We start from the raw sequence: 23,477 nt of genomic DNA on the forward strand, positions 1-23,477 counted from the left end.
TGTAGAGTCCTGTCAGTGTGTGGAGTCCTGTCAATGTGTAGAGTCCTGTCAGTGTGTTGAGTCCTGTCAGTGTGTAGAGTACTGTCAATGTGTCAGTGTGTAGAGTCCTGTCAGTGTGTAGAGTCCTGTCAGTGTGTGGAGTACTGTCAATGTGTAGAGTCCTGTCAGTGTGTTGAGTCCTGTCAGTGTGTAGAATCCTGTCAGTGTGTAGAATCCTGTCAGTGTGTAGAGTCCTGTCAGTGTGTAGAGTCCTGTCAGTGTGTAGAATCCTGTCAGTATGTAGAGTCCTGTCAGTGTGTAGAATCCTGTCAGTGTGTGGAGTCCTGTTAGTGTGTCAGTGTGTAGAATCCTGTCAGTGTGTAGAGTCCTGTCAGTGTGTAGAGTCCTGTCAGTGTGTAGAATCCTGTCAGTGTGTAAAGTACTGTCAGTGTGTTGAGTCCTGTCAGTGTGTAGAGTCCTGGCAGTGTGTAGAGTCCTGTCAGTGTGTTGAGTCCTGTCAGTGTGTAGAATCCTGTCAGTGTGTAGAGTCCTGTCAGTGTGTAGAGTACTGTCAGTGTGTTGAGTCCTGTCAGTGTGTAGAGTCCTGTCAGTGTGTAGAGTCCTGTCAGTGTGTTGAGTCCTGTCAGTGTGTAGAATCCTGTCAGTGTGTAGAGTCCTGTCAGTGTGTAGAGTCCTGTCAGTGTGTAGAATCCTGTCAGTGTGTCAGTGTGTAGAATCCTGTCAGTGTGTAGAGTCCTGTCAGTGTGTAGAGTCCTGTCAGTGTGTAGAATCCTGTCAGTGTGTAGAGTACTGTCAGTGTGTTGAGTCCTGTCAGTGTGTAGAGTCCTGGCAGTGTGTAGAGTCCTGTCAGTGTGTTGAGTCCTGTCAGTGTGTAGAATCCTGTCAGTGTGTAGAGTCCTGTCAGTGTGTAGAGTACTGTCAGTGCGTTGAGTCCTGTCAGTGTGTAGAGTCCTGTCAGTGTGTAGAGTCCTGTCAGTGTGTTGAGTCCTGTCAGTGTGTAGAATCCTGTCAGTGTGTAGAGTCCTGTCAGTGTGTAGAGTCCTGTCAGTGTGTAGAATCCTGTCAGTGTGTCAGTGTGTAGAATCCTGTCAGTGTGTAGAGTCCTGTCAGTGTGTAGAGTCCTGTCAGTGTGTAGAGTCCTGTCAGTGTGTTGAGTCATGTCAGTGTGTAGAATCGTGTCAGTGTGTAGAGTCCTGTCAGTATGTTGAGTCCTGTCAGTGTGTAGAATCCTGTCAGTGTGTAAAGTACTGTCAGTGTGCTGAGTCCTGTCAGTGTGTAGAGTCCTGGCAGTGTGTAGAGTCCTGTCAGTGTGTTGAGTCCTGTCAGTGTGTAGAATCCTGTCAGTGTGTAGAGTCCTGTCAGTGTGTAGAGTACTGTCAGTGTGTTGAGTCCTGTCAGTGTGTAGAGTCCTGGCAGTGTGTAGAGTCCTGTCAGTGTGTTGAGTCCTGTCAGTGTGTAGAATCCTGTCAGTGTGTAGAGTCCTGTCAGTGTGTAGAGTACTGTCAGTGCGTTGAGTCCTGTCAGTGTGTAGAGTCCTGTCAGTGTGTAGAGTCCTGTCAGTGTGTTGAGTCCTGTCAGTGTGTAGAATCCTGTCAGTGTGTAGAGTCCTGTCAGTGTGTAGAGTCCTGTCAGTGTGTAGAATCCTGTCAGTGTGTCAGTGTGTAGAATCCTGTCAGTGTGTAGAGTCCTGTCAGTGTGTAGAGTCCTGTCAGTGTGTAGAGTCCTGTCAGTGTGTTGAGTCCTGTCAGTGTGTAGAATCGTGTCAGTGTGTAGAGTCCTGTCAGTATGTTGAGTCCTGTCAGTGTGTAGAATCCTGTCAGTGTGTAAAGTACTGTCAGTGTGCTGAGTCCTGTCAGTGTGTAGAGTCCTGGCAGTGTGTAGAGTCCTGTCAGTGTGTTGAGTCCTGTCAGTGTGTAGAATCCTGTCAGTGTGTAGAGTCCTGTCAGTGTGTAGAGTACTGTCAGTGTGTTGAGTCCTGTCAGTGTGTAGAGTCCTGTCAGTGTGTAGAGTCCTGTCAGTGTGTTGAGTCCTGTCAGTGTGTAGAATCCTGTCAGTGTGTAGAGTCCTGTCAATGTGTAGAATCCTGTCAGTGTGTAGAGTCCTGTCAGTGTGTTGAGTCCTGTCAGTGTGTAGAGTGCTGTCAGTGTGTTGAGTCCTGTCAGTGTGTAGAGTCCTGTCAGTGTGTAGAGTCCTGTCAGTGTGTAGAATCCTGTCAGTGTGTGGAGTCCTGTCAGTGTGTGGAGTCCTGTCAATGTGTAGAGTCCTGTCAGTGTGTGGAGTCCTGTCAGTGTGTTGAGTCCTGTCAGTGTGTAGAGTCCTGTCAGTGTGTCAGTGTGTAGAGTCCTGTCAGTGTGTAGAGTCCTGTCAGTGTGTGGAGTACTGTCAATGTGTAGAGTCCTGTCAGTGTGTAGAGTGCTGTCAGTGTGTTGAGTCCTGTCAGTGTGTAGAGTCCTGTCAGTGTGTAGAGTCCTGTCAGTGTGTAGAATCCTGTCAGTGTGTGGAGTCCTGTCAATGTGTAGAGTCCTGTCAGTGTGTGGAGTCCTGTCAATGTGTAGAGTCCTGTCAGTGTGTGGAGTCCTGTCAGTGTGTAGAGTCCTGTCAGTGTGTGGAGTACTGTCAATGTGTAGAGTCCTGTCAGTGTGTTGAGTCCTGTCAGTGTGTAGAATCCTGTCAGTGTGTAGAATCCTGTCAGTGTGTAGAGTCCTGTCAGTGTGTAGAGTCCTGTCAGTGTGTAGAATCCTGTCAGTGTGTGGAGTCCTGTCAGTGTGTCAGTGTGTAGAATCCTGTCAGTGTGTAGAGTCCTGTCAGTGTGTAGAGTCCTGTCAGTGTGTAGAATCCTGTCAGTGTGTAGAGTCCTGTCAGTGTGTAGAGTCCTGTCAGTGTGTAGAGTCCTGTCAGTGTGTCAGTGTGTAGAATCCTGTCAGTGTGTAGAGTCCTGTCAGTGTGTAGAGTCCTGTCAGTGTGTAGAGTCCTGTCAGTGTGTAGAATCCTGTCAGTGTGTAGAGTCCTGTCAGTGTGTTGAGTCCTGTGAGTGTGTAGAATCCTGTCAGTGTGTAGAGTCCTGTCAGTGTGTAGAGTACTGGCAGTGCGTTGAGTCCTGTCAGTGTGTAGAGTCCTGTCAGTGTGTAGAGTCCTGTCAGTGTGTTGAGTACTATCAGTGTGTAGAATCCTGTCAGTGTGTAGAGTCCTGTCAGTGTGTAGAGTCCTGTCAGTGTGTAGAATCCTGTCAGTGTGTCAGTGTGTAGAATCCTGTCAGTGTGTAGAGTCCTGTCAGTGTGTAGAGTCCTGTCAGTGTGTAGAGTCCTGTCAGTGTGTTGAGTCCTGTCAGTGTGTAGAATCCTGTCAGTGTGTAGAGTCCTGTCAGTGTGTTGAGTCCTGTCAGTGTGTAGAATCCTGTCAGTGTGTAGAGTCCTGTCAGTGTGTAGAGTGCTGTCAGTGTGTTGAGTCCTGTCAGTGTGTAGAGTCCTGTCAGTGTGTAGAGTCCTGTCAGTGTGTAGAATCCTGTCAATGTGTGGAGTCCTGTCAATGTGTAGAGTCCTGTCAGTGTGTGGAGTCCTGTCAATGTGTAGAGTCCTGTCAGTGTGTGGAGTCCTGTCAATGTGTAAAGTCCTGTCAGTGTGTTGAGTCCTGTCAGTGTGTAGAGTACTGTCAATGTGTCAGTGTGTAGAGTCCTGTCAGTGTGTAGAGTCCTGGCAGTGTGTAGAGTCCTGTCAGTGTGTTGAGTCCTGTCAGTGTGTAGAATCCTGTCAGTGTGTAGAGTCCTGTCAGTGTGTAGAGTACTGTCAGTGTGTTGAGTCCTGTCAGTGTGTAGAGTCCTGTCAGTGTGTAGAGTCCTGTCAGTGTGTTGAGTCCTGTCAGTGTGTAGAATCCTGTCAGTGTGTAGAGTCCTGTCAATGTGTAGAATCCTGTCAGTGTGTAGAGTCCTGTCAGTGTGTTGAGTCCTGTCAGTGTGTAGAATCCTGTCAGTGTGTAGAGTCCTGTCAGTGTGTAGAGTGCTGTCAGTGTGTTGAGTCCTGTCAGTGTGTAGAGTCCTGTCAGTGTGTAGAGTCCTGTCAGTGTGTAGAATCCTGTCAGTGTGTGGAGTCCTGTCAATGTGTAGAGTCCTGTCAGTGTGTGGAGTCCTGTCAATGTGTAGAGTCCTGTCAGTGTGTGGAGTCCTGTCAGTGTGTTGAGTCCTGTCAGTGTGTAGAGTCCTGTCAGTGTGTCAGTGTGTAGAGTCCTGTCAGTGTGTAGAGTCCTGTCAGTGTGTGGAGTACTGTCAATGTGTAGAGTCCTGTCAGTGTGTAGAGTGCTGTCAGTGTGTTGAGTCCTGTCAGTGTGTAGAGTCCTGTCAGTGTGTAGAGTCCTGTCAGTGTGTAGAATCCTGTCAGTGTGTGGAGTCCTGTCAATGTGTAGAGTCCTGTCAGTGTGTGGAGTCCTGTCAATGTGTAGAGTCCTGTCAGTGTGTGGAGTCCTGTCAGTGTGTAGAGTCCTGTCAGTGTGTGGAGTACTGTCAATGTGTAGAGTCCTGTCAGTGTGTTGAGTCCTGTCAGTGTGTAGAATCCTGTCAGTGTGTAGAATCCTGTCAGTGTGTAGAGTCCTGTCAGTGTGTAGAGTCCTGTCAGTGTGTAGAATCCTGTCAGTGTGTGGAGTCCTGTCAGTGTGTCAGTGTGTAGAGTCCTGTCAGTGTGTAGAATCCTGTCAGTGTGTAGAGTCCTGTCAGTGTGTAGAGTCCTGTCAGTGTGTAGAGTCCTGTCAGTGTGTCAGTGTGTAGAATCCTGTCAGTGTGTAGAGTCCTGTCAGTGTGTAGAGTCCTGTCAGTGTGTAGAGTCCTGTCAGTGTGTAGAATCCTGTCAGTGTGTAGAGTCCTGTCAGTGTGTTGAGTCCTGTGAGTGTGTAGAATCCTGTCAGTGTGTAGAGTCCTGTCAGTGTGTAGAGTACTGGCAGTGCGTTGAGTCCTGTCAGTGTGTAGAGTCCTGTCAGTGTGTAGAGTCCTGTCAGTGTGTTGAGTACTATCAGTGTGTAGAATCCTGTCAGTGTGTAGAGTCCTGTCAGTGTGTAGAGTCCTGTCAGTGTGTAGAATCCTGTCAGTGTGTCAGTGTGTAGAATCCTGTCAGTGTGTAGAGTCCTGTCAGTGTGTAGAGTCCTGTCAGTGTGTAGAGTCCTGTCAGTGTGTTGAGTCCTGTCAGTGTGTAGAATCCTGTCAGTGTGTAGAGTCCTGTCAGTGTGTTGAGTCCTGTCAGTGTGTAGAATCCTGTCAGTGTGTAGAGTCCTGTCAGTGTGTAGAGTGCTGTCAGTGTGTTGAGTCCTGTCAGTGTGTAGAGTCCTGTCAGTGTGTAGAGTCCTGTCAGTGTGTAGAATCCTGTCAGTGTGTGGAGTCCTGTCAATGTGTAGAGTCCTGTCAGTGTGTGGAGTCCTGTCAATGTGTAGAGTCCTGTCAGTGTGTGGAGTCCTGTCAATGTGTAAAGTCCTGTCAGTGTGTTGAGTCCTGTCAGTGTGTAGAGTACTGTCAATGTGTCAGTGTGTAGAGTCCTGTCAGTGTGTAGAGTCCTGTCAGTGTGTGGAGTACTGTCAATGTGTAGAGTCCTGTCAGTGTGTTGAGTCCTGTCAGTGTGTAGAATCCTGTCAGTGTGTAGAATCCTGTCAGTGTGTAGAGTCCTGTCAGTGTGTAGAGTCCTGTCAGTGTGTAGAATCCTGTCAGTGTGTAGAGTCCTGTCAGTGTGTAGAATCCTGTCAGTGTGTGGAGTCCTGTTAGTGTGTCAGTGTGTAGAATCCTGTCAGTGTGTAGAGTCCTGTCAGTGTGTAGAGTCCTGTCAGTGTGTAGAATCCTGTCAGTGTGTAAAGTACTGTCAGTGTGTTGAGTCCTGTCAGTGTGTAGAGTCCTGGCAGTGTGTAGAGTCCTGTCAGTGTGTTGAGTCCTGTCAGTGTGTAGAATCCTGTCAGTGTGTAGAGTCCTGTCAGTGTGTAGAGTACTGTCAGTGTGTTGAGTCCTGTCAGTGTGTAGAGTCCTGTCAGTGTGTAGAGTCCTGTCAGTGTGTTGAGTCCTGTCAGTGTGTAGAATCCTGTCAGTGTGTAGAGTCCTGTCAGTGTGTAGAATCCTGTCAGTGTGTAGAGTCCTGTCAGTGTGTTGAGTCCTGTCAGTGTGTAGAATCCTGTCAGTGTGTAGAGTCCTGTCAGTGTGTAGAGTGCTGTCAGTGTGTTGAGTCCTGTCAGTGTGTAGAGTCCTGTCAGTGTGTTGAGTCCTGTCAGTGTGTAGAGTCCTGGCAGTGTGTAGAGTCCTGTCAGTGTGTTGAGTCCTGTCAGTGTGTAGAATCCTGTCAGTGTGTAGAGTCCTGTCAGTGTGTAGAGTACTGTCAGTGTGTTGAGTCCTGTCAGTGTGTAGAGTCCTGTCAGTGTGTAGAGTCCTGTCAGTGTGTTGAGTCCTGTCAGTGTGTAGAATCCTGTCAGTGTGTAGAGTCCTGTCAGTGTGTAGAATCCTGTCAGTGTGTAGAGTCCTGTCAGTGTGTTGAGTCCTGTCAGTGTGTAGAATCCTGTCAGTGTGTAGAGTCCTGTCAGTGTGTAGAGTGCTGTCAGTGTGTTGAGTCCTGTCAGTGTGTAGAGTCCTGTCAGTGTGTAGAGTCCTGTCAGTGTGTAGAATCCTGTCAGTGTGTGGAGTCCTGTCAATGTGTAGAGTCCTGTCAGTGTGTGGAGTCCTGTCAATGTGTAGAGTCCTGTCAGTGTGTGGAGTCCTGTCAGTGTGTTGAGTCCTGTCAGTGTGTAGAGTCCTGTCAGTGTGTCAGTGTGTAGAGTCCTGTCAGTGTGTAGAGTCCTGTCAGTGTGTGGAGTACTGTCAATGTGTAGAGTCCTGTCAGTGTGTAGAGTGCTGTCAGTGTGTAGAGTCCTGTCAGTGTGTAGAGTCCTGTCAGTGTGTAGAGTCCTGTCAGTGTGTTGAGTCCTGTCAGTGTGTAGAATCCTGTCAGTGTGTAGAATCCTGTCAGTGTGTGGAGTCCTGTCAGTGTGTCAGTGTGTAGAATCCTGTCAGTGTGTAGAGTCCTGTCAGTGTGTAGAGTCCTGTCAGTGTGTAGAGTCCTGTCAGTGTGTTGAGTCCTGTCAGTGTGTAGAATCCTGTCAGTGTGTAGAGTCCTGTCAGTGTGTTGAGTCCTGTGAGTGTGTAGAGTCCTGTCAGTGTGTAGAGTCCTGTCAGTGTGTAGAGTACTGGCAGTGCGTTGAGTCCTGTCAGTGTGTAGAGTCCTGTCAGTGTGTAGAGTCCTGTCAGTGTGTTGAGTACTATCAGTGTGTAGAATCCTGTCAGTGTGTAGAGTCCTGTCAGTGTGTAGAGTCCTGTCAGTGTGTAGAATCCTGTCAGTGTGTCAGTGTGTAGAATCCTGTCAGTGTGTAGAGTCCTGTCAGTGTGTAGAGTCCTGTCAGTGTGTAGAGTCCTGTCAGTGTGTTGAGTCCTGTCAGTGTGTAGAATCCTGTCAGTGTGTAGAGTCCTGTCAGTGTGTTGAGTACTGTCAGTGTGTAGAATCCTGTCAGTGTGTAGAGTCCTGTCAGTGTGTAGAGTGCTGTCAGTGTGTTGAGTCCTGTCAGTGTGTAGAGTCCTGTCAGTGTGTAGAATCCTGTCAGTGTGTGGAGTCCTGTCAATGTGTAGAGTCCTGTCAGTGTGTGGAGTCCTGTCAATGTGTAGAGTCCTGTCAGTGTGTGGAGTCCTGTCAATGTGTAGAGTCCTGTCAGTGTGTTGAGTCCTGTCAGTGTGTAGAGTACTGTCAATGTGTCAGTGTGTAGAGTCCTGTCAGTGTGTAGAGTCCTGTCAGTGTGTGGAGTACTGTCAATGTGTAGAGTCCTGTCAGTGTGTTGAGTCCTGTCAGTGTGTAGAATCCTGTCAGTGTGTAGAATCCTGTCAGTGTGTAGAGTCCTGTCAGTGTGTAGAGTCCTGTCAGTGTGTAGAATCCTGTCAGTGTGTAGAGTCCTGTCAGTGTGTAGAATCCTGTCAGTGTGTGGAGTCCTGTTAGTGTGTCAGTGTGTAGAATCCTGTCAGTGTGTAGAGTCCTGTCAGTGTGTAGAGTCCTGTCAGTGTGTAGAATCCTGTCAGTGTGTAAAGTACTGTCAGTGTGTTGAGTCCTGTCAGTGTGTAGAGTCCTGGCAGTGTGTAGAGTCCTGTCAGTGTGTTGAGTCCTGTCAGTGTGTAGAATCCTGTCAGTGTGTAGAGTCCTGTCAGTGTGTAGAGTACTGTCAGTGTGTTGAGTCCTGTCAGTGTGTAGAGTCCTGTCAGTGTGTAGAGTCCTGTCAGTGTGTTGAGTCCTGTCAGTGTGTAGAATCCTGTCAGTGTGTAGAGTCCTGTCAGTGTGTAGAATCCTGTCAGTGTGTAGAGTCCTGTCAGTGTGTTGAGTCCTGTCAGTGTGTAGAATCCTGTCAGTGTGTAGAGTCCTGTCAGTGTGTAGAGTGCTGTCAGTGTGTTGAGTCCTGTCAGTGTGTAGAGTCCTGTCAGTGTGTAGAGTCCTGTCAGTGTGTAGAATCCTGTCAGTGTGTGGAGTCCTGTCAATGTGTAGAGTCCTGTCAGTGTGTGGAGTCCTGTCAATGTGTAGAGTCCTGTCAGTGTGTGGAGTCCTGTCAGTGTGTTGAGTCCTGTCAGTGTGTAGAGTCCTGTCAGTGTGTAGAGTCCTGTCAGTGTGTAGAGTCCTGTCAGTGTGTGGAGTACTGTCAATGTGTAGAGTCCTGTCAGTGTGTAGAGTGCAGTCAGTGTGTTGAGTCCTGTCAGTGTGTAGAGTCCTGTCAGTGTGTAGAGTCCTGTCAGTGTGTAGAATCCTGTCAGTGTGTGGAGTCCTGTCAATGTGTAGAGTCCTGTCAGTGTGTGGAGTCCTGTCAATGTGTAGAGTCCTGTCAGTGTGTGGAGTCCTGTCAGTGTGTAGACTCCTGTCAGTGTGTGGAGTACTGTCAATGTGTAGAGTCCTGTCAGTGTGTTGAGTCCTGTCAGTGTGTAGAATCCTGTCAGTGTGTAGAATCCTGTCAGTGTGTAGAGTCCTGTCAGTGTGTAGAGTCCTGTCAGTGTGTAGAATCCTGTCAGTGTGTAGAGTACTGTCAGTGTGTAGAATCCTGTCAGTGTGTGGAGTCCTGTCAGTGTGTCAGTGTGTAGAGTCCTGTCAGTGTGTAGAGTCCTGTCAGTGTGTAGAGTCCTGTCAGTGTGTTGAGTCCTGTCAGTGTGTAGAATCCTGTCAGTGTGTAGAGTCCTGTCAGTGTGTTGAGTCCTGTCAGTGTGTAGAATCCTGTCAGTGTGTAGAGTCCTGTCAGTGTGTAGAGTGCTGTCAGTGTGTTGAGTCCTGTCAGTGTGTAGAGTCCTGTCAGTGTGTAGAGTCCTGTCAGTGTGTAGAATCCTGTCAGTGTGTGGAGTCCTGTCAATGTGTAGAGTCCTGTCAGTGTGTGGAGTCCTGTCAATGTGTAGAGTCCTGTCAGTGTGTGGAGTCCTGTCAATGTGTAGAGTCCTGTCAGTGTGTTGAGTCCTGTCAGTGTGTAGAGTACTGTCAATGTGTCAGTGTGTAGAGTCCTGTCAGTGTGTAGAGTCCTGTCAGTGTGTGGAGTACTGTCAATGTGTAGAGTCCTGTCAGTGTGTTGAGTCCTGTCAGTGTGTAGAATCCTGTCAGTGTGTAGAATCCTGTCAGTGTGTAGAGTCCTGTCAGTGTGTAGAGTCCTGTCAGTGTGTAGAATCCTGTCAGTGTGTAGAGTCCTGTCAGTGTGTAGAATCCTGTCAGTGTGTGGAGTCCTGTTAGTGTGTCAGTGTGTAGAATCCTGTCAGTGTGTAGAGTCCTGTCAGTGTGTAGAGTCCTGTCAGTGTGTAGAATCCTGTCAGTGTGTAAAGTACTGTCAGTGTGTTGAGTCCTGTCAGTGTGTAGAGTCCTGGCAGTGTGTAGAGTCCTGTCAGTGTGTTGAGTCCTGTCAGTGTGTAGAATCCTGTCAGTGTGTAGAGTCCTGTCAGTGTGTAGAGTACTGTCAGTGTGTTGAGTCCTGTCAGTGTGTAGAGTCCTGTCAGTGTGTAGAGTCCTGTCAGTGTGTTGAGTCCTGTCAGTGTGTAGAATCCTGTCAGTGTGTAGAGTCCTGTCAGTGTGTAGAATCCTGTCAGTGTGTAGAGTCCTGTCAGTGTGTTGAGTCCTGTCAGTGTGTAGAATCCAGTCAGTGTGTAGAGTCCTGTCAGTGTGTAGAGTGCTGTCAGTGTGTTGAGTCCTGTCAGTGTGTAGAGTCCTGTCAGTGTGTAGAGTCCTGTCAGTGTGTAGAATCCTGTCAGTGTGTGGAGTCCTGTCAATGTGTAGAGTCCTGTCAGTGTGTGGAGTCCTGTCAATGTGTAGAGTCCTGTCAGTGTGTGGAGTCCTGTCAGTGTGTTGAGTCCTGTCAGTGTGTAGAGTCCTGTCAGTGTGTCAGTGTGTAGAGTCCTGTCAGTGTGTAGAGTCCTGTCAGTGTGTGGAGTACTGTCAATGTGTAGAGTCCTGTCAGTGTGTAGAGTGCTGTCAGTGTGTTGAGTCCTGTCAGTGTGTAGAGTCCTGTCAGTGTGTAGAGTCCTGTCAGTGTGTAGAATCCTGTCAGTGTGTGGAGTCCTGTCAATGTGTAGAGTCCTGTCAGTGTGTGGAGTCCTGTCAATGTGTAGAGTCCTGTCAGTGTGTGGAGTCCTGTCAGTGTGTAGACTCCTGTCAGTGTGTGGAGTACTGTCAATGTGTAGAGTCCTGTCAGTGTGTTGAGTCCTGTCAGTGTGTAGAATCCTGTCAGTGTGTAGAATCCTGTCAGTGTGTAGAGTCCTGTCAGTGTGTAGAATCCTGTCAGTGTGTAGAATCCTGTCAGTGTGTAGAGTACTGTCAGTGTGTAGAATCCTGTCAGTGTGTGGAGTCCTGTCAGTGTGTCAGTGTGTAGAGTCCTGTCAGTGTGTAGAGTCCTGTCAGTGTGTAGAGTCCTGTCAGTGTGTAGAGTCCTGTCAGTGTGTTGAGTCCTGTCAGTGTGTAGAATCCTGTCAGTGTGTAGAATCCTGTCAGTGTGTGGAGTCCTGTCAGTGTGTCAGTGTGTAGAATCCTGTCAGAGTGTAGAGTCCTGTCAGTGTGTAGAGTCCTGTCAGTGTGTAGAGTCCTGTCAGTGTGTTGAGTCCTGTCAGTGTGTAGAATCCTGTCAGTGTGTAGAGTCCTGTCAGTGTGTTGAGTCCTGTCAGTGTGTAGAATCCTGTCAGTGTGTCGAGTCCTGTCAGTGTGTAGAGTACTGGCAGTGCGTTGAGTCCTGTCAGTGTGTAGAGTCCTGTCAGTGTGTAGAGTCCTGTCAGTGTGTTGAGTACTATCAGTGTGTAGAATCCTGTCAGTGTGTAGAGTCCTGTCAGTGTGTAGAGTCCTGTCGGTGTGTAGAATCCTGTCAGTGTGTCAGTGTGTAGAATCCTGTCAGTGTGTAGAGTCCTGTCAGTGTGTAGAGTCCTGTCAGTGTGTAGAGTCCTGTCAGTGTGTTGAGTCCTGTCAGTGTGTAGAATCCTGTCAGTGTGTAGAGTCCTGTCAGTGTGTTGAGTCCTGTCAGTGTGTAGAATCCTGTCAGTGTGTAGAGTCCTGTCAGTGTGTAGAGTGTTGTCAGTGTGTTGAGTCCTGTCAGTGTGTAGAGTCCTGTCAGTGTGTAGAGTCCTGTCAGTGTGTAGAATCCTGTCAGTGTGTGGAGTCCTGTCAATGTGTAGAGTCCTGTCAGTGTGTGGAGTCCTGTCAATGTGTAGAGTCCTGTCAGTGTGTGGAGTCCTGTCAATGTGTAGAGTCCTGTCAGTGTGTTGAGTCCTGTCAGTGTGTAGAGTACTGTCAATGTGTCAGTGTGTAGAGTCCTGTCAGTGTGTAGAGTCCTGTCAGTGTGTGGAGTACTGTCAATGTGTGGAGTACTGTCAATGTGTAGAGTCCTGTCAGTGTGTTGAGTCCTGTCAGTGTGTAGAATCCTGTCAGTGTGTAGAATCCTGTCAGTGTGTAGAGTCCTGTCAGTGTGTAGAGTCCTGTCAGTGTGTAGAATCCTGTCAGTGTGTAGAGTCCTGTCAGTGTGTAGAATCCTGTCAGTGTGTGGAGTCCTGTTAGTGTGTCAGTGTGTAGAATCCTGTCAGTGTGTAGAGTCCTGTCAGTGTGTAGAGTCCTGTCAGTGTGTAGAATCCTGTCAGTGTGTAAAGTACTGTCAGTGTGTTGAGTGCTGTCAGTGTGTAGAGTCCTGGCAGTGTGTAGAGTCCTGTCAGTGTGTTGAGTCCTGTCAGTGTGTAGAATCCTGTCAGTGTGTAGAGTCCTGTCAGTGTGTAGAGTCCTGTCAGTGTGTAGAGTCCTGTCAGTGTGTAGAATCCTGTCAGTGTGTAGAGTCCTGTCAGTGTGTAGAGTGCTGTCAGTGTGTTGAGTCCTGTCAGTGTGTAGAGTCCTGTCAGTGTGTAGAGTCCTGTCAGTGTGTAGAATCCTGTCAGTGTGTGGAGTCCTGTCAATGTGTAGAGTCCTGTCAGTGTGTGGAGTCCTGTCAATGTGTAGAGTCCTGTCAGTGTGTGGAGTCCTGTCAATGTGTAGAGTCCTGTCAGTGTGTTGAGTCCTGTCAGTGTGTAGAGTACTGTCAATGTGTCAGTGTGTAGAGTCCTGTCAGTGTGTAGAGTCCTGTCAGTGTGTGGAGTACTGTCAATGTGTAGAGTCCTGTCAGTGTGTTGAGTCCTGTCAGTGTGTAGAATCCTGTCAGTGTGTAGAATCCTGTCAGTGTGTAGAGTCCTGTCAGTGTGTAGAGTCCTGTCAGTGTGTAGAATCCTGTCAGTGTGTAGAGTCCTGTCAGTGTGTAGAATCCTGTCAGTGTGTGGAGTCCTGTTAGTGTGTCAGTGTGTAGAATCCTGTCAGTGTGTAGAGTCCTGTCAGTGTGTAGAGTCCTGTCAGTGTGTAGAATCCTGTCAGTGTGTAAAGTACTGTCAGTGTGTTGAGTCCTGTCAGTGTGTAGAGTCCTGGCAGTGTGTAGAGTCCTGTCAGTGTGTTGAGTCCTGTCAGTGTGTAGAATCCTGTCAGTGTGTAGAGTCCTGTCAGTGTGTAGAGTACTGTCAGTGTGTTGAGTCCTGTCAGTGTGTAGAGTAATGTCAGTGTGTAGAGTCCTGTCAGTGTGTTGAGTCCTGTCAGTGTGTAGAATCCTGTCAGTGTGTAGAGTCCTGTCAGTGTGTAGAGTCCTGTCAGTGTGTAGAATCCTGTCAGTGTGTCAGTGTGTAGAATCCTGTCAGTGTGTAGAGTCCTGTCAGTGTGTAGAGTCCTGTCAGTGTGTAGAGTCCTGTCAGTGTGTGGAGTACTGTCATAGTGTAGAGTCCTGTCAGTGTTGTGAGTCCTGTCAGTGTGTAGAATCCTGTCAGTGTGTAGAATCCTGTCAGTGTGTAGAGTCCTGTCAGTGTGTAGAGTCCTGTCAGTGTGTAGAATCCTGTCAGTGTGTAGAGTCCTGTCAGTGTGTAGAATCCTGTCAGTGTGTGGAGTCCTGTTAGTGTGTCAGTGTGTAGAATCCTGTCAGTGTGTAGAGTCCTGTCAGTGTGTAGAATCCTGTCAGTGTGTAGAGTACTGTCAGTGTGTTGAGTCCTGTCAGTGTGTAGAGTCCTGGCAGTGTGTAGAGTCCTGTCAGTGTGTTGAGTCCTGTCAGTGTGTAGAATCCTGTCAGTGTGTAGAGTCCTGTCAGTGTGTAGAGTACTGTCAGTGCGTTGAGTCCTGTCAGTGTGTAGAGTCCTGTCAGTGTGTAGAGTCCTGTCAGTGTGTTGAGTCCTGTCAGTGTGTAGAATCCTGTCAGTGTGTAGAGTCCTGTCAGTGTGTAGAATCCTGTCAGTGTGTAAAGTACTGTCAGTGTGTTGAGTCCTGTCAGTGTGTAGAGTCCTGGCAGTGTGTAGAGTCCTGTCAGTGTGTTGAGTCCTGTCAGTGTGTAGAATCCTGTCAGTGTGTAGAGTCCTGTCAGTGTGTAGAGTACTGTCAGTGTGTTGAGTCCTGTCAGTGTGTAGAGTCCTGTCAGTGTGTAGAGTCCTGTCAGTGTGTAGAGTCCTGTCAGTGTGTAGAGTCCTGTCAGTGTGTTGAGTCCTGTCAGTGTGTAGAATCCTGTCAGTGTGTAGAGTCCTGTCAGTGTGTAGAATCCTGTCAGTGTGTAGAGTCCTGTCAGTGTGTAGAATCCTGTCAGTGTGTAGAGTCCTGTGAGTGTGTTGAGTCCTGTCAGTGTGTAGAATCCAGTCAGTGTGTAGAGTCCTGTCAGTGTGTAGAGTGCTGTCAGTGTGTTGAGTCCTGTCAGTGTGTAGAGTCCTGTCAGTGTGTAGAGTCCTGTCAGTGTGTAGAATCCTGTCAGTGTGTGGAGTCCTGTCAATGTGTAGAGTCCTGTCAGTGTGTGGAGTCCTGTCAATGTGTAGAGTCCTGTCAGTGTGTGGAGTCCTGTCAATGTGTAGAGTCCTGTCAGTGTGTTGAGTCCTGTCAGTGTGTAGAGTACTGTCAATGTGTCAGTGTGTAGAGTCCTGTCAGTGTGTAGAGTCCTGTCAGTGTGTGGAGTACTGTCAATGTGTAGAGTCCTGTCAGTGTGTTGAGTCCTGTCAGTGTGTAGAATCCTGTCAGTGTGTAGAATCCTGTCAGTGTGTAGAGTCCTGTCAGTGTGTAGAGTCCTGTCAGTGTGTAGAATCCTGTCAGTGTGTAGAGTCCTGTCAGTGTGTAGAATCCTGTCAGTGTGTGGAGTCCTGTTAGTGTGTCAGTGTGTAGAATCCTGTCAGTGTGTAGAGTCCTGTCAGTGTGTAGAGTCCTGTCAGTGTGTAGAATCCTGTCAGTGTGTAAAGTACTGTCAGTGTGTTGAGTCCTGTCAGTGTGTAGAGTCATGGCAGTGTGTAGAGTCCTGTCAGTGTGTAGAATCCTGTCAGTGTGTAGAGTCCTGTCAGTGTGTAGAATCCTGTCAGTGTGTAGAGTCCTGTCAGTGTGTTGAGTCCTGTCAGTGTGTAGAATCCAGTCAGTGTGTAGAGTCCTGTCAGTGTGTAGAGTGCTGTCAGTGTGTTGAGTCCTGTCAGTGTGTAGAGTCCTGTCAGTGTGTAGAGTCCTGTCAGTGTGTAGAATCCTGTCAGTGTGTGGAGTCCTGTCAATGTGTAGAGTCCTGTCAGTGTGTGGAGTCCTGTCAATGTGTAGAGTCCTGTCAGTGTGTGGAGTCCTGTCAATGTGTAGAGTCCTGTCAGTGTGTTGAGTCCTGTCAGTGTGTAGAGTACTGTCAATGTGTCAGTGTGTAGAGTCCTGTCAGTGTGTAGAGTCCTGTCAGTGTGTGGAGTACTGTCAGTGTGTAGAATCCTGTCAGTGTGTAAAGTACTGTCAGTGTGTTGAGTCCTGTCAGTGTGTAGAGTCCTGGCAGTGTGTAGAGTCCTGTCAGTGTGTTGAGTCCTGTCAGTGTGTAGAATCCTGTCAGTGTGTAGAGTCCTGTCAGTGTGTAGAGTACTGTCAGTGTGTTGAGTCCTGTCAGTGTGTAGAGTCCTGTCAGTGTGTAGAGTCCTGTCAGTGTGTAGAGTCCTGTCAGTGTGTAGAGTCCTGTCAGTGTGTTGAGTCCTGTCAGTGTGTAGAATCCTGTCAGTGTGTAGAGTCCTGTCAGTGTGTAGAATCCTGTCAGTGTGTAGAGTCCTGTCAGTGTGTAGAATCCTGTCAGTGTGTAGAGTCCTGTCAGTGTGTTGAGTCCTGTCAGTGTGTAGAATCCAGTCAGTGTGTAGAGTCCTGTCAGTGTGTAGAGTGCTGTCAGTGTGTTGAGTCCTGTCAGTGTGTAGAGTCCTGTCAGTGTGTAGAGTCCTGTCAGTGTGTAGAATCCTGTCAGTGTGTGGAGTCCTGTCAATGTGTAGAGTCCTGTCAGTGTGTGGAGTCCTGTCAATGTGTAGAGTCCTGTCAGTGTGTGGAGTCCTGTCAATGTGTAGAGTCCTGTCAGTGTGTTGAGTCCTGTCAGTGTGTAGAGTACTGTCAATGTGTCAGTGTGTAGAGTCCTGTCAGTGTGTAGAGTCCTGTCAGTGTGTGGAGTACTGTCAATGTGTAGAGTCCTGTCAGTGTGTTGAGTCCTGTCAGTGTGTAGAATCCTGTCAGTGTGTAGAATCCTGTCAGTGTGTAGAGTCCTGTCAGTGTGTAGAGTCCTGTCAGTGTGTAGAATCCTGTCAGTGTGTAGAGTCCTGTCAGTGTGTAGAATCCTGTCAGTGTGTGGAGTCCTGTTAGTGTGTCAGTGTGTAGAATCCTGTCAGTGTGTAGAGTCCTGTCAGTGTGTAGAGTCCTGTCAGTGTGTAGAATCCTGTCAGTGTGTAAAGTACTGTCAGTGTGTTGAGTCCTGTCAGTGTGTAGAGTCATGGCAGTGTGTAGAGTCCTGTCAGTGTGTTGAGTCCTGTCAGTGTGTAGAATCCTGTCAGTGTGTAGAGTACTGTCAGTGTGTTGAGTCCTGTCAGTGTGTAGAGTCCTGTCAGTGTGTAGAGTCCTGTCAGTGTGTTGAGTCCTGTCAGTGTGTAGAATCCTGTCAGTGTGTAGAGTCCTGTCAGTGTGTAGAGTCCTGTCAGTGTGTTGAGTCCTGTCAGTGTGTAGAATCCTGTCAGTGTGTAGAGTCCTGTCAGTGTGTAGAATCCTGTCAGTGTGTAGAGTCCTGTCAGTGTGTTGAGTCCTGTCAGTGTGTAGAATCCAGTCAGTGTGTAGAGTCCTGTCAGTGTGTAGAGTGCTGTCAGTGTGTTGAGTCCTGTCAGTGTGTAGAGTCCTGTCAGTGTGTAGAGTCCTGTCAGTGTGTAGAATCCTGTCAGTGTGTGGAGTCCTGTCAATGTGTAGAGTCCTGTCAGTGTGTGGAGTCCTGTCAATGTGTAGAGTCCTGTCAGTGTGTGGAGTCCTGTCAATGTGTAGAGTCCTGTCAGTGTGTTGAGTCCTGTCAGTGTGTAGAGTACTGTCAATGTGTCAGTGTGTAGAGTCCTGTCAGTGTGTAGAGTCCTGTCAGTGTGTGGAGTACTGTCAATGTGTAGAGTCCTGTCAGTGTGTTGAGTCCTGTCAGTGTGTAGAATCCTGTCAGTGTGTAGAATCCTGTCAGTGTGTAGAGTCCTGTCAGTGTGTAGAGTCCTGTCAGTGTGTAGAATCCTGTCAGTGTGTAGAGTCCTGTCAGTGTGTAGAATCCTGTCAGTGTGTGGAGTCCTGTTAGTGTGTCAGTGTGTAGAATCCTGTCAGTGTGTAGAGTCCTGTCAGTGTGTAGAGTCCTGTCAGTGTGTAGAATCCTGTCAGTGTGTAAAGTACTGTCAGTGTGTTGAGTCCTGTCAGTGTGTAGAGTCATGGCAGTGTGTAGAGTCCTGTCAGTGTGTTGAGTCCTGTCAGTGTGTAGAATCCTGTCAGTGTGTAGAGTCCTGTCAGTGTGTAGAGTACTGTCAGTGTGTTGAGTCCTGTCAGTGTGTAGAGTCCTGTCAGTGTGTAGAGTCCTGTCAGTGTGTTGAGTCCTGTCAGTGTGTAGAATCCTGTCAGTGTGTAGAGTCCTGTCAGTGTGTAGAGTCCTGTCAGTGTGTAGAATCCTGTCAGTGTGTCAGTGTGTAGAATCCTGTCAGTGTGTAGAGTCCTGTCAGTGTGTAGAGTCCTGTCAGTGTGTAGAGTCCTGTCAGTGTGTGGAGTACTGTCATAGTGTAGAGTCCTGTCAGTGTGTTGAGTCCTGTCAGTGTGTAGAATCCTGTCAGTGTGTAGAATCCTGTCAGTGTGTAGAGTCCTGTCAGTGTGTAGAGTCCTGTCAGTGTGTAGAATCCTGTCAGTGTGTAGAGTCCTGTCAGTGTGTAGAATCCTGTCAGTGTGTGGAGTCCTGTTAGTGTGTCAGTGTGTAGAATCCTGTCAGTGTGTAGAGTCCTGTCAGTGTGTAGAGTCCTGTCAGTGTGTAGAATCCTGTCAGTGTGTGGAGTCCTGTTAGTGTGTCAGTGTGTAGAATCCTGTCAGTGTGTAGAGTCCTGTCAGTGTGTAGAGTCCTGTCAGTGTGTAGAATCCTGTCAGTGTGTAGAGTCCTGGCAGTGTGTAGAGTCCTGTCAGTGTGTTGAGTCCTGTCAGTGTGTAGAATCCTGTCAGTGTGTAGAGTCCTGTCAGTGTGTAGAGTACTGTCAGTGCGTTGAGTCCTGTCAGTGTGTAGAGTCCTGTCAGTGTGTAGAGTCCTGTCAGTGTGTTGAGTCCTGTCAGTGTGTAGAATCCTGTCAGTGTGTAGAGTCCTGTCAGTGTGTAGAATCCTGTCAGTGTGTAAAGTACTGTCAATGTGTCAGTGTGTAGAGTCCTGTCAGTGTGTAGAGTCCTGTCAGTGTGTGGAGTACTGTCAATGTGTAGAGTCCTGTCAGTGTGTTGAGTCCTGTCAGTGTGTAGAATCCTGTCAGTGTGTAGAATCCTGTCAGTGTGTAGAGTCCTGTCAGTGTGTAGAGTCCTGTCAGTGTGTAGAATCCTGTCAGTGTGTAGAGTCCTGTCAGTGTGTAGAATCCTGTCAGTGTGTGGAGTCCTGTTAGTGTGTCAGTGTGTAGAATCCTGTCAGTGTGTAGAGTCCTGTCAGTGTGTAGAGTCCTGTCAGTGTGTAGAATCCTGTCAGTGTGTAAAGTACTGTCAGTGTGTTGAGTCCTGTCAGTGTGTAGAGTCATGGCAGTGTGTAGAGTCCTGTCAGTGTGTTGAGTCCTGTCAGTGTGTAGAATCCTGTCAGTGTGTAGAGTCCTGTCAGTGTGTAGAGTACTGTCAGTGTGTAGAGTCCTGTCAGTGTGTAGAGTCCTGTCAGTGTGTAGAGTCCTGTCAGTGTGTTGAGTCCTGTCAGTGTGTAGAATCCTGTCAGTGTGTAGAGTCCTGTCAGTGTGTAGAGTCCTGTCAGTGTGTAGAATCCTGTCAGTGTGTCAGTGTGTAGAATCCTGTCAGTGTGTAGAGTCCTGTCAGTGTGTAGAGTCCTGTCAGTGTGTAGAGTCCTGTCAGTGTGTGGAGTACTGTCATAGTGTAGAGTCCTGTCAGTGTGTTGAGTCCTGTCAGTGTGTAGAATCCTGTCAGTGTGTAGAATCCTGTCAGTGTGTAGAGTCCTGTCAGTGTGTAGAGTCCTGTCAGTGTGTAGAATCCTGTCAGTGTGTAGAGTCCTGTCAGTGTGTAGAATCCTGTCAGTGTGTGGAGTCCTGTTAGTGTGTCAGTGTGTAGAATCCTGTCAGTGTGTAGAGTCCTGTCAGTGTGTAGAGTCCTGTCAGTGTGTAGAATCCTGTCAGTGTGTAGAGTACTGTCAGTGTGTTGAGTCCTGTCAGTGTGTAGAGTCCTGGCAGTGTGTAGAGTCCTGTCAGTGTGTTGAGTCCTGTCAGTGTGTAGAATCCTGTCAGTGTGTAGAGTCCTGTCAGTGTGTAGAGTACTGTCAGTGCGTTGAGTCCTGTCAGTGTGTAGAGTCCTGTCAGTGTGTAGAGTCCTGTCAGTGTGTTGAGTCCTGTCAGTGTGTAGAATCCTGTCAGTGTGTAGAGTCCTGTCAGTGTGTAGAATCCTGTCAGTGTGTAAAGTACTGTCAGTGTGTTGAGTCCTGTCAGTGTGTAGAGTCCTGGCAGTGTGTAGAGTCCTGTCAGTGTGTTGAGTCCTGTCAGTGTGTAGAATCCTGTCAGTGTGTAGAGTCCTGTCAGTGTGTAGAGTACTGTCAGTGTGTTGAGTCCTGTCAGTGTGTAGAGTCCTGTCAGTGTGTAGAGTCCTGTCAGTGTGTTGAGTCCTGTCAGTGTGTAGAATCCTGTCAGTGTGTAGAGTCCTGTCAGTGTGTAGAGTCCTGTCAGTGTGTTGAGTCCTGTCAGTGTGTAGAATCCTGTCAGTGTGTAGAGTCCTGTCAGTGTGTAGAATCCTGTCAGTGTGTAGAGTCCTGTCAGTGTGTTGAGTCCTGTCAGTGTGTAGAATCCAGTCAGTGTGTAGAGTCCTGTCAGTGTGTAGAGTGCTGTCAGTGTGTTGAGTCCTGTCAGTGTGTAGAGTCCTGTCAGTGTGTAGAGTCCTGTCAGTGTTTGGAATCCTGTCAGTGTGTAGAATCCTGTCAGTGTGTAGAGTCCTGTCAGTGTGTAGAGTCCTGTCAGTGTGTTGAGTCCTGTCAGTGTGTAGAATCCTGTCAGTGTGTAGAGTCCTGTCAGTGTGTAGAATCCTGTCAGTGTGTAGAGTCCTGTCAGTGTGTTGAGTCCTGTCAGTGTGTAGAATCCAGTCAGTGTGTAGAGTCCTGTCAGTGTGTAGAGTGCTGTCAGTGTGTTGAGTCCTGTCAGTGTGTAGAGTCCTGTCAGTGTGTAGAGTCCTGTCAGTGTTTGGAATCCTGTCAGTGTGTGGAGTCCTGTCAATGTGTAGAGTCCTGTCAGTGTGTGGAGTCCTGTCAATGTGTAGAGTCCTGTCAGTGTGTGGAGTCCTGTCAATGTGTAGAGTCCTATCAGTGTGTTGAGTCCTGTCAGTGTGTAGAGTACTGTCAATGTGTCAGTGTGTAGAGTCCTGTCAGTGTGTAGAGTCCTGTCAGTGTGTGGAGTACTGTCAATGTGTAGAGTCCTGTCAGTGTGTTGAGTCCTGTCAGTGTGTAGAATCCTGTCAGTGTGTAGAATCCTGTCAGTGTGTAGAGTCCTGTCAGTGTGTAGAGTCCTGTCAGTGTGTAGAATCCTGTCAGTATGTAGAGTCCTGTCAGTGTGTAGAATCCTGTCAGTGTGTGGAGTCCTGTTAGTGTGTCAGTGTGTAGAATCCTGTCAGTGTGTAGAGTCCTGTCAGTGTGTAGAGTCCTGTCAGTGTGTAGAATCCTGTCAGTGTGTAAAGTACTGTCAGTGTGTTGAGTCCTGTCAGTGTGTAGAGTCCTGGCAGTGTGTAGAGTCCTGTCAGTGTGTTGAGTCCTGTCAGTGTGTAGAATCCTGTCAGTGTGTAGAGTCCTGTCAGTGTGTAGAGTACTGTCAGTGTGTTGAGTCCTGTCAGTGTGTAGAGTCCTGTCAGTGTGTAGAGTCCTGTCAGTGTGTTGAGTCCTGTCAGTGTGTAGAATCCTGTCAGTGTGTAGAGTCCTGTCAGTGTGTAGAGTCCTGTCAGTGTGTAGAATCCTGTCAGTGTGTCAGTGTGTAGAATCCTGTCAGTGTGTAGAGTCCTGTCAGTGTGTAGAGTCCTGTCAGTGTGTAGAATCCTGTCAGTGTGTAGAGTACTGTCAGTGTGTTGAGTCCTGTCAGTGTGTAGAGTCCTGGCAGTGTGTAGAGTCCTGTCAGTGTGTTGAGTCCTGTCAGTGTGTAGAATCCTGTCAGTGTGTAGAGTCCTGTCAGTGTGTAGAGTACTGTCAGTGCGTTGAGTCCTGTCAGTGTGTAGAGTCCTGTCAGTGTGTAGAGTCCTGTCAGTGTGTTGAGTCCTGTCAGTGTGTAGAATCCTGTCAGTGTGTAGAGTCCTGTCAGTGTGTAGAGTCCTGTCAGTGTGTAGAATCCTGTCAGTGTGTCAGTGTGTAGAATCCTGTCAGTGTGTAGAGTCCTGTCAGTGTGTAGAGTCCTGTCAGTGTGTAGAGTCCTGTCAGTGTGTTGAGTCCTGTCAGTGTGTAGAATCGTGTCAGTGTGTAGAGTCCTGTCAGTATGTTGAGTCCTGTCAGTGTGTAGAATCCTGTCAGTGTGTAGAGTCCTGTCAGTGTGTAGAGTGCTGTCAGTGTGTTGAGTCCTGTCAGTGTGTAGAGTCCTGTCAGTGTGTAGAGTCCTGTCAGTGTGTAGAATCCTGTCAGTGTGTGGAGTCCTATTAGTGTGTCAGTGTGTAGAATCCTGTCAGTGTGTAGAGTCCTGTCAGTGTGTAGAGTCCTGTCAGTGTATAGAATCCTGTCAGTGTGTAAAGTACTGTCAGTGTGTTGAGTCCTGTCAGTGTGTAGAGTCCTGGCAGTGTGTAGAGTCCTGTCAGTGTGTTGAGTCCTGTCAGTGTGTAGAATCCTGTCAGTGTGTAGAGTCCTGTCAGTGTGTAGAGTACTGTCAGTGTGTTGAGTCCTGTCAGTGTGTAGAGTCCTGTCAGTGTGTAGAGTCCTGTCAGTGTGTTGAGTCCTGTCAGTGTGTAGAATCCTGTCAGTGTGTAGAGTCCTGTCAGTGTGTAGAATCCTGTCAGTGTGTAGAGTCCTGTCAGTGTGTTGAGTCCTGTCAGTGTGTAGAATCCTGTCAGTGTGTAGAGTCCTGTCAGTGTGTAGAGTGCTGTCAGTGTGTTGAGTCCTGTCAGTGTGTAGAGTCCTGTCAGTGTGTAGAGTCCTGTCAGTGTGTAGAATCCTGTCAGTGTGTGGAGTCCTGTCAATGTGTAGTGTCCTGTCAGTGTGTGGAGTCCTGTCAATGTGTAGAGTCCTGTCAGTGTGTGGAGTCCTGTCAATGTGTAGAGTCCTGTCAGTGTGTTGAGTCCTGTCAGTGTGTAGAGTACTGTCAATGTGTCAGTGTGTAGAGTCCTGTCAGTGTGTAGAGTCCTGTCAGTGTGTGGAGTACTGTCAATGTGTAGAGTCCTGTCAGTGTGTTGAGTCCTGTCAGTGTGTAGAGTCCTGTCAGTGTGTAGAATCCTGTCAGTGTGTAGAGTCCTGTCAGTGTGTAGAATCCTGTCAGTGTGTGGAGTCCTGTTAGTGTGTCAGTGTGTAGAATCCTGTCAGTGTGTAGAGTCCTGTCAGTGTGTAGAGTCCTGTCAGTGTGTAGAATCCTGTCAGTGTGTAAAGTACTGTCAGTGTGTTGAGTCCTGTCAGTGTGTAGAGTCCTGGCAGTGTGTAGAGTCCTGTCAGTGTGTTGAGTCCTGTCAGTGTGTAGAATCCTGTCAGTGTGTAGAGTCCTGTCAGTGTGTAGAGTACTGTCAGTGTGTTGAGTCCTGTCAGTGTGTAGAGTCCTGTCAGTGTGTAGAGTCCTGTCAGTGTGTTGAGTCCTGTCAGTGTGTAGAATCCTGTCAGTGTGTCGAGTCCTGTCAGTGTGTAGAGTCCTGTCAGTGTGTAGAATCCTGTCAGTGTGTCAGTGTGTAGAATCCTGTCAGTGTGTAGAGTCCTGTCAGTGTGTAGAGTCCTGTCAGTGTGTAGAGTCCTGTCAGTGTGTGGAGTACTGTCATAGTGTAGAGTCCTGTCAGTGTGTTGAGTCCTGTCAGTGTGTAGAATCCTGTCAGTGTGTAGAATCCTGTCAGTGTGTAGAGTCCTGTCAGTGTGTAGAGTCCTGTCAGTGTGTAGAATCCTGTCAGTGTGTAGAGTACTGTCAGTGTGTAGAATCCTGTCAGTGTGTGGAGTCCTGTTAGTGTGTCAGTGTGTAGAATCCTGTCAGTGTGTAGAGTCCTGTCAGTGTGTAGAGTCCTGTCAGTGTGTAGAATCCTGTCAGTGTGTAGAGTACTGTCAGTGTGTTGAGTCCTGTCAGTGTGTAGAGTCCTGGCAGTGTGTAGAGTCCTGTCAGTGTGTTGAGTCCTGTCAGTGTGTAGAATCCTGTCAGTGTGTAGAGTCCTGTCAGTGTGTAGAGTACTGTCAGTGCGTTGAGTCCTGTCAGTGTGTAGAGTCCTGTCAGTGTGTAGAGTCCTGTCAGTGTGTTGAGTCCTGTCAGTGTGTAGAATCATGTCAGTGTGTAGAGTCCTGTCAGTGTGTAGAGTCCTGTCAGTGTGTAGAATCCTGTCAGTGTGTCAGTGTGTAGAATC

This window comes from Salmo salar, chromosome 11 (genome assembly GCF_965601325.2).
Source record: "Salmo salar chromosome 11, fSalSal1, whole genome shotgun sequence".
NCBI classification, from domain to species: domain Eukaryota; kingdom Metazoa; phylum Chordata; class Actinopteri; order Salmoniformes; family Salmonidae; genus Salmo; species Salmo salar.